Below are 18,831 nucleotides of genomic sequence, written 5' to 3'. Positions count from 1 at the left end.
GCTGGAGTGCAATGGAGCAATCTTGGCTCACTGCAACCTCCGCCTCCTATGTTCAAGTGATTCTCCTGCCTCAGCCTCCCAAGTAGCTGGGATTACAGGCGTGACCCACCATGCCCAGCCGAGATCTTTTCTTATACATGACTCTCCAGAAAGTCCTCCTGATTGCTTACGTCTGGATTGTCTTATGAGCCCCATGCACTGTCCCACTATAGCATTGACTACATGACACTATAATGGTTCTTTCCCTGTCCCTCCCTGGACTGCAAGCTCCATGAGAAAAGGGCCATGTCCACAGTATTCATCACTGTGTTCCCAGTACTTAGCTTGGCACTGGAGTTTCATATAGTTATGATGAGTGCACAAATGAGTGAATAATTTTATTAATTAATCCAGATGAAGGGGAGAAGATAGCAAGGTCAGTTTTGAACATCTTCAGATTAAGATATCTGCAAAATATTCAAATGAAGTTATCTCACAGACAACTGGTAACAGGTTTATAGAGCTCCAGAAAGTATGTTTGGGCTAAAAATAGACAATCAGCATTAGCAGCCTCAATAAGATAACAGAACAATGAGGAAACCTGGGAAAAATCAGAAATATGAGAAGAGATTGAGTGAGTGAGTCACAGCAGGTTGGCTGACATCTCTGTGCTCTGTGGTATTGCCCTGCCTTTTTTGAGACAGAGTATTGCTCTGTCACCCAGGCTGGAGTGCAGTGGCACAATCTCAGCTCACTGCAACCTCCCCCTCCCGGGTTCAAGTGATTCTTCTGCCTCAGCCTCCCGGGTAGCTGGGATTACGGGCATGCACCACCATGCCTGGCAAATTTTTGTATTTTTTGTAAAGAAGGGGTTTCACCATGTTGGTCAGACTGGTCTTGAACTCTTGACCTTGTGATCTGCCCGCCTTGGCCTTCCAAAGTGCTGGGATTTCAGGCATGAGCCACCATGTCCAGCCTGCCCTGCCATTTAATAAAAGCAATAGTAAATCTCTTATGGATGATGATGGTTTACTGAAATTCTTTTTATAGATGGAACTCTCTTGGAACCCCTCAGAACATACCATGTGGGCAGCCATGTAGTGAATTAGTCCATCTCTCTTAGTTCCAGCTACTGTAACAAAATATAGATGGTCTCCAACTTATGATGGTTGAACTTACAACTTTTTGACTTTGCATAACCCTACTGTAAGACTAGGAGCATCTATACCATAGACTGAGTGGCTTACAAACAACAGAAGTTTACTTTGCACAGTTCTGGAGGCTAGAAGTTCAAGATCAGGGTACCAGCATAGTTGAGTTCTGGTGAGGCTGTGCTTGCAGATTGCAAACTGCCATCTTGTATCCTTACATGATGAAAAGAGAGCAAGAGAGCTTCCTGGGGTTCTCTGTGTAAGGACACTGATCCCATTCATGAGGGGATCCACCTTCATTGCCTAATTATCTCCCAATGGTCCCACCTCCTAAAACCATCACATTGGAAGTTGCAATTTCAACATATAAATTTTGTGGTGACATAAATATTTAGTTCATTGCAGTACTACCTGTTCAGTAGTCTATCTCTAGTAGATAATGCTGATTGAGTGCTTATGATGTGAGAGGTATTATTCTAAATGCTTGTATTCTCTCATTTAATCCTCACAATACTGTGAGGCAGGTCTTGTCATCCCCATTTTACAGACATAGAAACTGAGACCCTGAGATTCAGCCTATTGTGACTCCCTCGTAAACCATAATGACAGCTCTCTAGATATATTAGAAAACAAAATTGTTTGGTTGCTAAAACCAAGTGTCCAGAGAATGAGGAGAGTCTCCAAGTCAATAAGCTCCATGTGATTCATCTATAAGACCTGGGGGTTTTATCCATTAAGAGCAAAGCACCATCCTCCCTTAGTAGAAATGCCCCTTCTAGACTTCGTTCACTGGCAACACTTCCTGGGCACGCATTCCTGACAGCTGATTGAACACATTAAATCAGCCCACAGGAATAAGTCAAAGTCTATTAGTAACTCTGTAAAAATGCTAAGTCTATTTATTTATTATGAGTTATTCACAAACATCAAGACTAGACTCTACAATTTAATACCACCTGCAATGAGTCCTGAAAGTGGCAGTATTTTACCACTACGATCTGATTAATTGAGCTGTTCAAACAGAGCTCCAACTCAAGCATAACTTCCCTTTGACAGAAGTGTATTCATCTTCATCTCAAAGCCAGCCTTCTTGACTCATCAGGGGAGAACAAAACAGCTCATCTAAGGAAACCAATTAAAAGTATCTAAAATAATATGGATATTCCACTAAATAAATATTTATAAGCTCTTAGTATTTTCTTTTCTAAAAATATACAAAAGAGTACACACTTTATCATTTCAATCATATATGTTCAAAAACACACAAATATAATGGAACTGTCAGAAGTCAGGACAAGGGTTTTCCTTGGCAGCAAAGGCTGGGAAGACCTAATCCCTGGGGTAGGGCATGAGAGGGGCCTCTGAGGGACTGGCTCTGGGTGCTGGTTTCATGGCTGTGTTCACCTTGTGAAAATTCATCATATGCACACCTTTCCAACTCCTAGATGTAATTACTAGATGGGCAAATCACATTAAATGAACCTCAGTTTGCTCACTTGTAAAATAAGAATAATGCCACTGCATAAGTGGGTTAAAAATGACTATAAAAATTTTTATATATGTTTATATGTATATTATTATTTGACAATTTGTAACTTGCTATGAAAATTCAGTATTATGCTACTATTATTGTTATAATTATTATGTAATCCTTAATTTCTTTACTTTTTTTTTTTTTTTTTTTGAGACAGGGTCTCACTCTGTCACCCATGCTGGAGTGCAGTGGCATGATCTCAGCTCACTGCAACATCAGCCTCCCAGGCTTAAGCAATTCTTGTGCCTCAGCCTCCAGAGTAGCTGGGTCTATAGAATTGTATACCACCCCCAGCTGATTGGGGTTTCTCAGTGTTACCCAAGCTGGTCTCGAACCCCTGAGCTCAGACAATCCACCTACCTTGGCCTCTCAAAGTGCTAGGATTACAGGTATGAGCCACGATGCCAGGTCTACAATCCTTAATTTCAACAAAGGTGCATTTTACTCTTCCTGACTGTGCCTAAGCAGAGAAGTTAATACTTTGACTTTTTAAAATTCTATTTGGATTGGCCCTGAAATAATAAAAGGATTAAACTAACAAGAGCCCAATATTTTGCCATGTCTATGAGTCTTGAAATCCCATTGTTCATAACAGTCACAGGCAGGGCCAGCCTTTCGCCAGGATGAGTTAGCAGCCCCTCTTCCAGACCTTTTCCTCAAACCCTAACCTAAAATTCAAACATGAGGCATTCCTTTGACTGGCAATAGAGAAGAATACACAATTTGGAAGAGAGAATCAAGTAGACCATTCTCAGCCTTTTCAAGTTTCCAGCCACTCATTAGAGAAGCAGGATGCTGGGTGGAGGAATAAAGGCAAGGGAGATTTACAGCTCTAAAAGATCGGGTGTTCCACCATTATAGATGGGATGTGTGGGGGCCATTATCTTGTTCTTTTTTTTCTTAGGTCTATTGCCACAGACAACTGCTTTCAGATGAACTCATTCTTTTTAATGATGTCAATACAGGCAAATGGTTTACATTCAACGTCATTCATTCCACAAGTGACTATGCATATATGTCAGGTGCTGAGGACGCTGTTGGAGAAAGTCAGTAAGCTCCTGCTCCCAGCAGGCTTACAGTCTAGAGGAGGCTGTAGAAGGCTTTCACAGTCAGGCAGGTATAGTCAATATTGCATATGAGGTTCCCTCATCAAGGAGTGACAACATTCATCAGGAGTAAATGAACCGAATTCTCTTTTACCACCATGTTTCAATCTCAATTAATGCTTCCATCACAGCACACACATTAATTCTAGAACACTGAGAAACAGTGATGTAGATTAAAATCGCTTCAAGAATTCAGGGAAATAAGAGAACAATAAAGACTGGAGTCATCAGAAAGGCTTAAATAGAGGAAATGAGACTGGCCCATGGATAGCTTGATTCTTGTTTTTAGACAGTTTGCCCTCAAACATTAAGGATGAGTTTCAGCCTCTGTTCTATGAAAACATCCAGTGTAAACAAGCTTAGCACTTAGCTGGTTCCCCAAGGATACACTTGACACAAGGCTACTTGCCTGGTAGCCTGGCCATGTCCGTCACTTGACCTTTCTAGAATGAAGCAGGGATCTTGAGGCCTTGCAAAGGAGTTTTTCTATCTACAAAGGACTTTAAAACCATCTAGCCCAGAGTTTCTAAAACTGTGATTATAACCTATGAGTGAAATCCAATTCAGTGAGTCTCAACCAGCATTTTTCTTTCAATAAAATAAAAGAGGCCAGACATGGTAGCTTATGCCTGTAATCCTAGCATTTTGGGAGGCTAAAGCAGGAGGATCACTTGAGGTCAGGAATTTTAGACCAGCCTGACCAACATGGTGAAAATCCGTCTCTACTGAAAATACAAAAATTAGCTGGGTGTGGTGGTATGCACCTGTAATACCAGCTACTTGGGAGGCTGAGGCACAAGAATTGCTTGAACCAAGAGGTGGAGGTTGCAGTAAGCTGAGATCACACCACTGCACTCCAGCCTGGGGGATGGAATGAGACTCTGTCTCAACAAAAGAAAAAGATATATAGATAGATAGAACGGAATCAAATGTATTAGAAAATATCAGAGCATCATACATAGAAAGAGTAACACTAATTTTTTCTTGAAACTTTGTTTATGTGCCTATTCATACATGTGTGTATGTATACTAGGTTATAATATAAAATTCATTTCTTACTGTGAGTTGTAACCAAAATGTTTAAATGCCCATGGTACGACTTAATACCCTCATTTTATATATGAGGCCAGTCTCATTTTCTTTATTTAAGCCTTTCTGATGACTCAATTAATGAAGAGAAGTAGAGTAGGTGGCTTACAGACACAGAGCTAGCTAGTGATAAAGCCATAATTAGAATCCAGCTCCTGAGACTCCCTGTTCAGTGCTCCTGCCACTACATCAACTATTCAAAAACAAAGTTACACCTCATCTCCACCTTTAATACAGCACATTCCTGCCTATAAAACTTGTTTAAAAATGTATATACAATAACTCTCTGTTCCTTGCCTTAAAACTCTAAACAAGATAATAATATCGACCTTTGTTGAGATCTATACCAGATAGACATAGAGCCTGAGGCAAACCTAAAGGTGTTTAATTTTTTGCCTTGTAAATCTTCTCCCTAAATATGACAGAAGGGAATATAGCTGGAAGCACTATAAACTCCTATTAAAGAAGTTATCTCTTAAATAGATACTGCTTACAAAATAAACCATACAGTCCCATTTTCTCCTTTATGATCTAATTTTCTTGTCAGCAGAGCTTAGATATTTTTTTCCTAAGGGGGTAAAAACCTACTTTAGCTGCAGTGGTGTCTTCCTTACCCCCCAATCAACCAGAGCTAGTTATAAATAATAACAACATGATCCTAGGGTTACAGTAGCTTTTAAATTGCAAAGAATTCTCTCAAGGGATTTAAGTCAAGGGGGTAAAGCCTAAAATATAGCATTTTCAATTAATCTACTTACTGGCAAAAGTTGCTAAAGAAGAGAAGGAAAATGAATATTATTTTTGTTTCTTCTTTAAATCTTTTACAAATAATTATGCAAGGTACTTCAGCTATTTAAATTGAACTTCAAGCCTGCAAAAAAAAAATTGTGCTCATGTTTCTGAAGATAAATTCTCTAAAATAATAACTGGCACATGGGAAAATACATGCTGGCAGGCGTTTCAAAGGCAAGAACTTTTATTTTTGTTTTGTTTCTTCCTCCAGGGCAACTTTGTGAGCCATCATTTTTCTTGCAAGATTTCTATCCCCTGAGGTGTTCCACATATACACTATAATAAATGAAACAGGTGCAATTCAAAATGTATGGAAAAGGGATGTGGACAGAATAGATTTGATTGAGATCCCATGGTACTGGCCCGAGTGATGGGAATTTCACTGAAATGCCCCAGTCTGCTGAGTTTATGTTAGACCCATTCACCCGACTCTCCATCCTGCACCTGTTTTGTGAGTTCACAGAGCAATTGCCCCGACACAGCTCCAAAAAGGCAAGTCCTAACTTACCAGCATTTGTCTTTCAAATGTTTGCTTTTAATGTGGTTATTTGCAATGCTGTCTATAACAATGATAACAATAATAGTTCATATTTATGAAGTACATTCCATGTGCCAATTTTTATTCAAATTGCTTTACATGCTTTAACTCATGTCTGTAATCCCAGCACTTTGGGAGGCCAAGGTGAGAGGATCACTTGAGCCCAGGAGGTTGAGGCTGCAGTGAGCCATGATCACATCACTGTACTTCAGCTCAAGCTACAGAATAAGACTTTGTCTTAAGAGAAAGAGAGAGAGAGGGAGGGAGGGAGGGAGAGAGAGAGAGGGGGAGAGAGAGAGAGAGAGAGAGAGAGAGAGGGAGTTCTTGTGATTACAGTCATTTTACAGAAGAGAAAATATGGTTATACAATCAGTACATTATGACTTTAAGATTCAAATGCTGAATAACTCATTCTGAGTTCATGGGTTTTCTTATTGTAATCAACTGTCTTTTACTTACAGATTTTAATTAATTTGGCTTTAATTATTTTAAAAAATAACTTTTAATATTTTTTCCACCTACCAATGAATCATTGCACATTGCAGCATACATTCACCATCCTAGTTGGAAACCACTGGCAAGCTGACTGAGGCAGTCTGTTTTTAACTGTGCTTGCTTTTCTTAAATTCATTTTATCCTTGTCTTAAGGTGGTCTTGCTCATGGTAGTAATTAAAGTTTAAATTTTTTCTGATCACAATCTTGCCTAATCTAGACTTTTTTCCACACAAAAATCAATAAAAGACAAATAGCTAAAACACTATACTGAATCTCACATCACATGCTCATTTGATGTCATTCCCCAAAGCCATGAGATATTAGGAGGGATTTCTCCTTTCACAAGTCAAATGAATATGTAATTTGCTGTAGGCATAAGTAGGCAATTCAAAAGAGAAACAGAAATAGCCAAATCATGAAAAGAATAGCCAAAACAATCTTGAAAAATAACAAAGTTGGAGGACTCAGACTTCCCAATTTCAAAATTTATGTCAAAGCTACACTCATCAGGAGAGGGATAGCAGGGGAGTGGGAGGCTAGGGGAGGCATAGCATTAGAAGAAATACATAATGTAGATAACGAGGTGATGGATGCAGCAAACCACCATGGCACGTGCATACCTATGTAACAAACCTGCACGTTCTGCACATGTACCCCAGAATTTAAAGTATAAGAAAAAATAAAAAATAAAAAAAAAAAAACAAAAAACAGTGCCATACTGGTATAAAATGCATGTATGGTCGTCTCCCCTTATCTCTGGGGGATGTGTTCCAAGATGCCCCAGTGGATTCCTGAAACCATGGGTGGTACCAAACCAGACTGCCATAATCACAACACACTTCTGCTCACATCTTCTACCCACAAATTTAATACCTTTCCCGTCTTAACTAAATATTCATCATGCACTTTGGCTGTAACTTTTGCAATTTGAGGTATGACAGCAAAACCAGATTTTTTTTTTCCTGTCTTCACAATTTCATAGACATATTTGTTCTTACCACAGATCTTAGCAACCTTGGCATATAGGGATTTTTTTCTTTCCTGATTAAGTAGAGAACTTTCACCTTTTCACCTAAAGGAAGCACCCTAAGGCTTCTCTTTGGCATACCCAAATTGCTAGCATCACTACTCTTGTGCTTTGAAGCCATTACTAAGAGTGACTTGAACTCAAGCACTGCATGACAGTCTATCTGATAACCTAGATGGCTTCTAAGTGACTAACTTAGGGTGGGCAGCTTAGACAGCAGGGATCTGCTGGACAAATGGATGATTCATGTGTCAGGCAGGACAGAGTAGGATGGCACAAGATTGTATCATGCAATTTAAAACTGAGGAAGAGCATGCAATTTAAAACTGGGAATTATTCATTTGTGGAATTTTCCATTTAATATTTTTGTATTGTAGTTGACCACAGGTATCTGAAACCTCAGAAAGCAAATCCACAGATGAGTGAGGACTGCTGTATGTATCGATAGAATAGGGTTGAGTGTTCAAGAAATAAATTCATACCTTTATGGTCAATTGATTTTGCAACAGTCTTGTCAACAAATACTGCTGAAACAACTGGATGTGCCCATCTGAAAGGATGAAGTTGGACCCATCCCTCACACCACAGATGAAAATTAACTTGGCCAGGTGCATTGGCTCGTGCCTGAAATTCCAGCACTTTGGGAGGCAGAGGCAGTGGATCAGGAGGTCCAGAGTTCGAGATGAGCCTGACCAACATGGTGAAACCCCGTCTCTACTGAAAATACAAAAATTAGCCGGACGTGGTGGCGCATGCCTATAATCCCAACTACTCAGGAGGCTGAGGCAGGAGAATTGCCTGAACCCAGGAGGCAGAGGTTGCGGTGAGCCGAGATAGCGCCATTGCACTCCAGCCTGGGTAACAAGAGCGAAACTCCGTCTCAAAAAGAAAAAAAAAGAAAAAGAAAATTAACTCAAAATGGACCAAAGACTTAAATGTAAGAGCTAAAATGATAGAACTCTTAGAAATTGTGAAAAGATGTTTAAAATCACTAATAATCAAAAAATACAAATTGGAATGTTAAGAAACTGTATTTTATTTCTTCCAATTGATGAAAGAAATTCTAAAGACCAGTACAGGTTTTGGTTTGGAGGAAACAGAACATAGATACACTTTTTATGGTTATGTGTATTGGCCCCTTCTGGAAAGCAGCTTGGCAACATGAATCAGTGTCAAAATGTTTAAGTCAGCAATTTCATTGAAAAGGGATTACCCTAAAGACATACTGGATAAAGATACAAAGTTGTACATGCAAAGATGCCCATCTAGGCTTTTTTTTTTTTTTTTTTTTTTTTTTGAGACAGAGTCTCACTCCGTCACCAGGCACCAGGCTGGAGTGCAGTGGCACGACCTCGGCTCACTGCAACCTCCACCTCCTGGGTTCAAGCAATTCTCCTGCCTCAGCCTCCCGAGTAGCTGGGACTACAGGCGTGCACCACCACGCCCAGCTAATTTTTTTGTATTTTTAGTAGAGTCGGGGTTTCACCATGTTGGCCAGGATGGTCTCGATCTCTTGACCTCGTGATTTACCCGCCTTAGCCTCTCAAAGTGCTGGGATTACAGGCGTGAGCCACCGCGTCTGGCCTCATCTAGGCATTTTAAAGAAGAGCAAGTAATTTAGAGTAAAATAAATGCTTATCAGTTAGGGTTTGGTTATATACAGATATACAATAAAGTAATAAGCAACCATTGAAATCATTGATTGATAGGTGTGTTTTATTGACATAGAAAAAATGTTGAGAATATATTATTAAGGTAAAACAATCAGGCAATAAAATAGCATATTTTTTCTTTTCTTTTTCTTCTCAACTTCTATTTTAGGTTCAGGGGGAACATATTCACATTCAGGTTTTACATGGGTAAACTGTGTGTCATGGAAGTTTGGTATATAGTTTATTTTGTAACCCAGGTTATAAGCATAATTCCCGATAGGTAATTTTTTGATCCTCACCCCTCCTCCCACAAGAAAGCCCTGGTTTCTGTCATTCCCTTCTTTGCATCCACGTGTACTGAATGTCTGCCCCCCACTTATAAGGGAAAACATGCCATATTTGGTTTTCTTTCCACCTTAATTTGCTTAAGATAACAGCCTCTAGCTTCATCTATGTTGCTGCAAAGTATATTTCTTGTTATGGCTGTGTAGTATTCCATGGTGTATATGCACCACATTTTCTTTTTCCAGTCCACCATTGATGGCCATGTTGATTGGTTCCATGTCTTTGCTATTGTGAATAGCACTATGATGAACATACACGTGCATGTGTGTTTATGATAGAATTATTTCTATTCTCTTGCGTATATACTAAGCAGTAGGATTGCTTAGTTTAATGGTGGTTCTGTTTAAATTTATTTGAGAAAACTCCAAACTGCTTTCCACAGTGGCTGAACTAATTACATTCCCATCAACAGTGTATAAGCATTTCCTTTTCTCTGCAACCTCACCAGCAACTGTTATTTTTTGACTTTTTGATAATAGTCATTCTAACTGGTATGAAGTGGTATCTCATTGTGGTTTTGATTTTTATTTCTCTAATGATTAGTGATGTTGAGCATTTTTTCATATGCTTGTTGGCCATGTGTATGTCTTCTTTTGAAAAGCGTCTGTTCATATCCTTTGCTTATTTTTAATCCAGTTGTTTATTTTTATTAATTTTAAATTGCTTACAGATTCCAGATATTAGACTTTTGTCAGATGCATAGTTTGCAAATATTTCCTCCCATTCTGTTTCTGTAGGTTTTTAAAGTTTTAGGTTTCACATTTAAGTCTTTAATCCATCTTGACTTTATTTTTGTATACGGTTAAATGAGGGGATCCAGTTTAAATCTTCTGCATATGGCTAGCCAGTTATCCTGCACCATTTATTGAATAGGGAGTCCTTTTCTCATTGTTTGTTTTTGTCTACTTTGTCAAAGATCAGATGGTTGTGTGTGGCCTTATTTCTAGGTTCTCTCTTCTGTTCCACTGATCTGTGTGTCTGTTTTGCACCAGCACCATGCTGTTTTGGTTAATGTAGCCTTGTATAGTTTGAAGTCTGGTAGAGTGACGCCTCCAGCTTTGTTCTTCTTGCTTAGGATTGCTTTAGTTATTCAGGCTCTTTTTTGATTCCACATGAATTTTAGAATAGTTTTTTTTTTTTTTCCAATTCTGTGAAAAATATCATTAGGAGTTTGATAGAAATAGCATTGAATCTGTACATTGCTTTGGTCTGTATGGCCATTTTAATGATATTGAGTCTTCCTAACCATGAGCATGGAATGTTTCTCCATTTGTCTGTGTCATCTCTGATTTCTCTGAGCAGTGTTTTGTAATCCTCATTGAAGAGATCTTTCACCTTCCTGGTTAGCTGTATTCCAAGGCAGTATTGTGTGTGTGTGTGTCTATCTGTGTGTCTATTGTGAGTGGCATTGCATTCTTGATTTGGCACTCAGCTTGGATGTTATTGGTGTATAGAAATGTTGCTAATTTTAATACACTGATTTTTTATCCTGAAACTTTGCTAAAGTTGCTTATCAGATCTAGGAACTTTGGGCAGAGACTATGAGGTTTTCAAGGTATAAAATCGTATCATTTGTAAAGAAAGGTTGTATGACTTCCTCTGTACCTATTTAAATGCTTTTTATTTCCTGATTCCTCTGGCTAAGACTTCCAGTACCACATTGTTAAACAGGAGTGAGAAGACCATCCTTATCTTGCTCTGGTTCTCAAGGGGAATGCTTCCACCTTTTGCCCAATCAGTAAGATGTTGGCTATGAGTTTGTCATAGATGGCTCTTATTATTTTGAGGTATGTTCCTTCATGCCTAGTTTATTGGAAGTTTTATCATGAAGGGATGTTAAATTTTATCCAAAGCTTTCTCGGCATCTATTGAGAAGATCATGTGCTTTTTGTTTTTAGTTCTGTTTATGTGATGAATCACACTTATTGATTTGCATACGTTGAACCAACCTTACATCCCAGGGATAAAGTCTACTTGATTGTGATGGATTCACTTTTTGATGTGCTGCTGGATTAAGTTTGGTAGTATTTTGTTGAGGATGCTTGCAAATATGTTCACAGAGATATTGGCCTGAAGTTTTCTTTTTCTGTTGTGTCTCTGCCAAGTTTTGGTATCAGGATGATGCTGGCCTCCTAGAAGGAGTTACAGAGGAGTCTCTCCTTCTCATTTTTTTGTAATAGTTTCAATAGGATTGGTACCAGCTCTTCTTTATATATCTCATAGAATTTGGCTGTGAATCTGTCTGATCCAGGGCTTTTTCTGGTTGGAGGGCTATTTATTACTGATTCCATTTTGAAACTTGGTATTGGTCTGTTTGGGGTTTCTATTTCTTCCTGGTTCAATCTTGGTGGGGTAGTATGTTTCCAGTAATTTATCCATTTCTTCTAGGTTTTCTGGTTTTTATGCATAGAGGTGCTTGTAATAGTCCCTGAGGGTTTTTTTTTCTATTTCTGTGGGGTCAATGGTAATGCCCTCTTTGTCATTTCTGAGTGTGTTTATTTGGATCTTCTCTATTTTTTTTTATTACTCTAGCTAGTGGTCTATAAATCTTATTTATTCTTTCAAACAACCAACGTTTGGTTTTGTTGATATTTGTATGGTTTTTCATGTCTCAATTTCATTCAATTCAGCTCTAATTTTAATTATTTCTTTTCTTCTGCTAGCTTTGGAGTTGTTTTGCTTTTGTTTTTCTAGTTCCTCCATGTTTAATGTCAGTTTTGTCAGTTTGTTAATTTGAGGTTTTTCTTCTTGATGGGAGCATTTAGCACTATAATCTCTTTTAATGCTGCTATTGCTGTCTCCGAGATTCTGCCTTTTTATAAAAACAAGAAGATTTATAGTCTCATTTTTGTAAAAAGGCATAATCTATCTCAAAACTTTAAAAATGTTTTTCTCTGGATGTCGCAATTAGAGCTGATCTTCATTCTCTTCTTTTATATCTTTTTTTTTTTTTAGTTTTCTGCAATGAGTTTTTGTATTTGTAATTTTTAAACTATATGGATGGCATTTGGAAAAAAAGAGCCCCTTTCTTAACAAATAAGTATGAAGCTACGTATCTATTCCACTATCATATAGTTGCCTCACTTGCAAAAATAACATGTGATTGGAAAACCTCTCTTTTCCCACAAGCCTACCCTTCCCCTATAACTAAGACTGAAATTTCTTCAAGAGAAAACAAGACCATGGAGCCATATTTGACCAAAAAAAATACATTTTTCTAGAAAAAGTACCACATAACTCAAGCATTGAGGATATGTTTTCTCTCATTCCTACCCGTTCCTCTAATACCTTTCTCTCTTGCCTCTACTCCCTCCTCAACACCAGTATACTTTGCTCCACAATTGTCTGTTGAATGAATTAACAAGATCAACCTATTATCTATAATCAGAGAATTTTCTTAAAGCTGATTTTGATAGGAATATGTGGAGAGCCTATAAACACCGTATCCCTAACTCAAGGAAGAGAAAATGCAATAGTATACTATAGAATAGTAGATAGAATAGAATACTAAGCAACCGTTTAAATTGTTAATGAATATGTATATTGATGGACATGAAAAGTATTCAAATCTTATTGTTAAGGTAAAAAGAAAACAACTGTGCATTCCTGCCTCAGCTGGGGAGTACAGAAAAGAAAAATTAATATCCATTGAGAATACCTGAGTTGCCGAAGTTGAACTTTGTCTCCCCGTCTGCTTTTTCTTGGGTCAAATCTGGCTGTCTATTTCCTTCAGTATGCTACCATTTGATTTTTCCTTTTTTTTCTTCATATAGCTTTATTTCCATTTGGTCCAAGGCTTGTTAGGGTAGTTAGAAAGCTGCCTAGTGGCTGGAGGGAGAGGCTTAGGCAGAAGCCCTGTTATTTTGCAAGGGTCCTTCAGAAGTTGCTGGGCTCAGTAGGCTCTTAGTCGTGCTTGAGAGTGAGCCTTTCAAAGAGATACTCGCCCAGCCCAGCCTGTGGGCCAGCCGGCCTGTGGAGGTTGGTCAGGTGGTCATCCATCTTCTTGATGATTTTCACTTCCTCATCTAGGAAGTGACTCTCCAGGAAGTAACAGAGATGGGGGTCCGTGCGGGCAGAACCTAGGGCATGAAGATCCAAAAGGGCCTGGTTCAGATTTTTCTCCAGGGCCATGGCGGCTTCCATGGCGTCCAGGGTTTTACCCCACTCATCTTGAGCCGGCTTCCTGATGGCCTGAAAGAGAGCTTGGCCGCCCCGCTGGTTTTGCATCTTCAGGCCTCGTGCTTCTCCTCGGCCAGTTTGCGGAATAAGTGACTCAAGCCTTCCAGAGCGACATTATCGAGGTCGAAACGGTAGCCCAGAGAGAGGTAGGCGTGGGAGGCCTGCAGGTACACATGGGCCAGGCGGTTCACGGCTGCCTCCACGTCGGTGAATAATTCTGACGAACCTGGGAGCTCATGGTTGGTCGGCAAAAAAGGAGCTAAGCACAAAAACGGTGTTAGCAGGTTTCCAGAAGCAGGAGATGGCCGAGAAGATGGTCCCGGAGGTTGCAAGTGGAGAGGAAATTGGAGGGCGGTCAGAGGCTGGAAGAAAGAGTCCTTGGGATCTGTTCCGTCCAAGCACTGTTGAAGCAAGAGACAGATCCGCGGGACTGCCTAACTGCCTGATTTTTTTCTCTTATAAATGTGTCTGAGAAGTACATGCGCTCCACCCAGCTTCTAGGCTGGAAACAATCTGAACATTAGACCAACACTTATAATCCCATAATTTTAGATTGGCTGGTAGACATCAAGGAGCATTATTAGACAGTTTTCCCCTATTACTCCAGCCTGTGGCAAGAGGTTCTAATCTTTAGATAATTGGGATTGATGATCGAAAGTTACTGGATAATCCCAAAAACTCTAAATCCTTTAATGTAAAACAAATCATAACAACCAGCATTCTCAGCTAAGTGGTGGTATTCCTTTGTATTACAAAACACAAACCTCAGAAGTCCTTCAATGCTCACTCTTAGTTGGAACCCTCTGGAGAAAATGCCTGTCTGACCCAGGGAAGAGATGTATTTTTTCCTCCCACAAACTCCCTGGCAACATGCATCTGTCAATACAACTAAAGCCTACCCCACCCCAAACAGAGCAAAAATCAATAGCTTTTCTTCCTATCTCCTTCAAGAGAGTGCTTAGAGCATTAAAACAGCACATAAAAGATAAGAGATCAACTGTTTTTATTACTTGTCAACTGCTTGAGCTATATTTCATAACATTTTGGACACGCTTCCAACAGCCACAAAGAAGGTCCCTAGATGTACTACATTATGCAGGTATCCAAGAAACCAGGCAGCTTGCAAAGCTCCAGAGACAAAATACCAAGGACTGAGGCACCTGTCTCAAAAGCTCCTCCTTCCCTTCCTGGTGTCAAACTAAAGCACATATTCTCATACACTATCCATGTGTCATCCAAGCACAAAGGAGACTGACATTGCAATGAATCAGTCAATGTATATTTAGTTTCACTTCTGAAATGCTCAATTAAATGTGACAGTAAATTCATATTTAAAAAAAAAAAAAAAAACTGGGAACACATCTGTAACCCCAGCTGCTTGGGAGGCTGAGTCAGGAGGACTACGTGAGCCTAGGAGTTTGAGACCAGCCTGGGCAATGTAGCAAAACTCCATCTCTAAAAAATATTTTTAATTAAAAAAAATGTTTAAACTTGAGTAAAGTTAATGTTCCAGACAAGTTTCACATCTCCAAGTGTAAGCCATTTCCCAAGGTGGAAGAAGGAGGATTGCTTGTCATGTAATTCCAAGCATCACTAATGAGACAGCCTTAACTTTCTATTCTCTCCCTTTCATGAGAAATCTGTGCCCCTGGACCATTGCCTATGCCAGCTCAATTATCCTCAAAGATTTAACCTGATGATATTTTATCTTATTCTGTATCTGCCCTTCCAAAACCCCATGAGATATAGGGTATGGAATTTTTTAAAGAGAAGCACTACTAGACTGCTGCAAGAGGGGAGAGATGAATTTAATAGTGGTGCATGAAAAGCACCTGGTGCCCATATGTCTATCAAACAGAAGATCCATTTTTAGTCCTAACACTGATCAGAAAGTGACTTCTACTGTCAATAGTAGGGAAAGTTAAGGGTAGATCATGGGAAATACAAGGGAAAATGGCCAAAGCCCTGAAAGCAATTGGATTGAGGATCAAAAGCTATCAGAACAAACAGCTGGCATCTCATTCTTGAGATAATAATAACAACAGTTTTCAGAGCCTTCTGAGGGTAATAAGATTCATTAGGCAAACAGTATAAGTAAAAGAATATCTTGCTTCTTCTTAAAAACAAACTCTTCTGTTTTTCTGCCACTGGGTTTCATGATGGAAGCAACTGAAGTCTCTGGAAACACGAGTATAAGGGGAAAAAATATAAGAAATTCTTCAGAGAATAATCATATTTTATATAATGGAAAAAGAGATGCCCAGAGAAGACAAGAATAGGGCCTCTTCCCTTTGCATTCACTCATCATTTTCTTACTGAGGAACTTTCTACCAGATCCCTGCTTTTGCTTTGTTGTATGTATTTAAGTGCGTAGGAAATTTGTGTGACTTTCATTCCAAAGTATAAGTTCAATCATTATGAACTAATGTATCTTCACAAATTTCTGAAGTAAGGGCTAACTCCAGATAGCATGGGGGACAGATATCTGAACACAGGGGGCCCAAATGACTACAGCCGTTAGGAATCTAGTGCCAGGAGGGAACTGCTCCAACTGCATAAAGAATGTTACTCCAGAAAATCACCCACCTCCTAATACATCACCTTGACAGGATTTTTAATCTGTCTGGGAGGACTCTTTGCATTTAGTTCAGAACTTAGAAGACAAAGATGTGATTCTTTCTAAGTAAAGCCTAGAAAAGAAGGCCTATTTTTAAAAACCTTATCTGCCTGTGTGAACAAGCAAGGTTTCCAGCAGAGCTGAGTTCTTTGTATTGACCTGAGAAGTGACTCTATGCACAAGCATAGCTAGCCTCTGAGATAAACAACAGTTTGAGATGTAACTGGTTAGTCAAAGCTTTTCAGTGAAGCAGCCATAGTTTTCTTCTTCCTCTTTAGTGTTTCATAGTTACTAACATTCAAATATAGCTACAATTTCTAAGCCAAATACTAATTTTTATTATCTGATATTTAATAGATAGATGAACTGCATTATTCCTGCCTCTGTGGGAAGAGACAACAAATCAGTGTTTCACCAGGTTTTTGTAGCTGCCTTGCTCAGAGGTCAAATTCTTGCTCCTTTCTAAAAGTATCAGTAATTGTGCAGTAGATTGCAAAGACTTTCATCCAACAAGCTTGTGTGAAATACTATTACATGCTAGACACTGGATGCATAACAATAAGAAAAACAAAGTCCTGGACCTCCAAATACGCTAGAAGAAATGGTCAAAAACACAGATGGCACTATAGAAATATAAATACCATGTTAGAGATATGAACAAGACCCATGCGAATCCAGAAGAGTTGGTGATCAGAGCAGCTATTTCAATGTGGTTTACCAGTTACAGATAATATTTTGGGGCCCAAGAAATATATTTGTGCTGTTGCTCAGTGTTCTGCTGGAATCTATCTGCTTTTCCTAGGAAGGGTTTTACTGCCAGAGAGGACTTTACAAGCTCAGATCAAGTGTTAATACCACTATTACTATTCATCAGGCTGAAGGGTCATTTTTCTTGAATTCATCTTTAGGTGTCTCCTCTGATAATCCAATTTCAGTGAGGTCTTTGGCTTCATAAGGATGTGAAGCAAAATACTTGTATAGGTTGGTAGATGAATAAAAAGAAGTGATTCCGGATTGTAGACTTAGAGAAATTAGGATGAAATGGGAAAAAGAAATGAGAAGGCTGGTTAAGAGCTCTTTCAGAAATGTATTGATAACGAATGTGCACAAAACTACTATCTGTTCAATCATGTCTCAATTTATGTGTTATGTGCCATCTTAAAAACTGGACTGTGAAGTAATATTTGAGTCAAATTCTATTTCACATATACCCCAAGGCAATTTTTAAAAATAATTTGGAAAATTTCTCTGTAAAGCAGAGACTCTCTTACAACGTGAATAATCACTTCCCTATTTTATGTCTTGTAAGCTGGAGTTTGTCAAGTTTGCTTAATGAAGGACAAACTGCAACTATTTATGTTTAAAAAAATAAGTAATATTGACGCGTATGTAGGACTTTCTCTTTCTGTGCAGTCTAATCATTAGGTTCATGAGGTCAGTTGCTCTAATTCTGGATCACTGGCACCAAACAGACGAGCATCCCAGAAAATATTCAGAATAGCAGGGCAGTGTCTGCTCCAGGAAACCTCAGTTAAAAAACAGAAAGTGTGGCCGGGCGCGGTGGTTCACGCCTGTAATCCCAGCACTTTGGGAGGCCAAGGCAGGTGGATCACGAGGTCAAGAGATCGAGACCATCCTGGTCAACGTGGTGAAACCCCGTCTCTACTAAAAATACAAAAAATTAGCTGGGCACGGTGGCACGTGCCTGTAATCCCAGCTGCTCAGGAGGCTGAGGCAGGAGAATTGCCTGAACCCAGGAGGCGGAGGTTGTGGTGAGCCGAGATCGCGCCATTGCACTCCAGCCTGGGTAACAAGAGCGAAACTCCGTCTCAAAAAAAAAAAAAAATGTTATCTAAGCCAGCACTTCTCAAACTTTAACTCATATATAAAGCACCTGGGTTTTGTTAAAATGCAGATTCTAATTCAGGAGGTCTGGAGTGAGACACGAGGTTTTGCATTTCTCACAAGTGCCTGGGTGCTGACACCAATACAGCCGGTCCATGCACCACGCTTTAAGCAGCAAGGATCTAAGCTAAGCTGATTAACTAAATGGCAAGAAGCATGTGTTGTACTGTGCAGTTTATCAAACTTGAATATCCAGACAAAATATATTTGAGCAAAGTTTCCAAACCATATCAGTGATGAAACAAGCAGAAAAAAAGGGGGACTCACTGAGAAAATGTTTTCTGTTTCCTCCTATCACATTCCCATCTCCATCCTCACTTCCACAGGAGGGGGCACTCTGTTTAGAGTAGGGAGTCGGCTACCTTATCATTTCCTGCAGAGTCTTCCTATTTCACAACAGCAGTGAAAAAGCAGGCTAACT

General features: G+C 39.3%; 1 pseudogene; it reads right to left on the bottom strand.

The window, feature by feature from the left end:
* Positions 1-13,585: 13,585 nt before the first annotated feature.
* On the bottom strand, positions 13,586-14,126 carry LOC105725271 (ferritin light chain-like; annotated as a pseudogene).
* Between the last annotated feature and the right edge of the window lie 4,705 nt (positions 14,127-18,831).

The sequence above is a fragment of the Aotus nancymaae genome, unplaced genomic scaffold (genome assembly GCF_030222135.1).
Source record: "Aotus nancymaae isolate 86718 unplaced genomic scaffold, 86718_ANA_hifiasm-v0.15.2.pri h1tg000020l, whole genome shotgun sequence".
Taxonomy (NCBI): Eukaryota; Metazoa; Chordata; class Mammalia; order Primates; family Aotidae; genus Aotus; species Aotus nancymaae.
The sequence above is the reverse complement of the archived record's forward strand: the minus strand, read 5'-3'. Positions and strand labels throughout refer to the sequence as shown.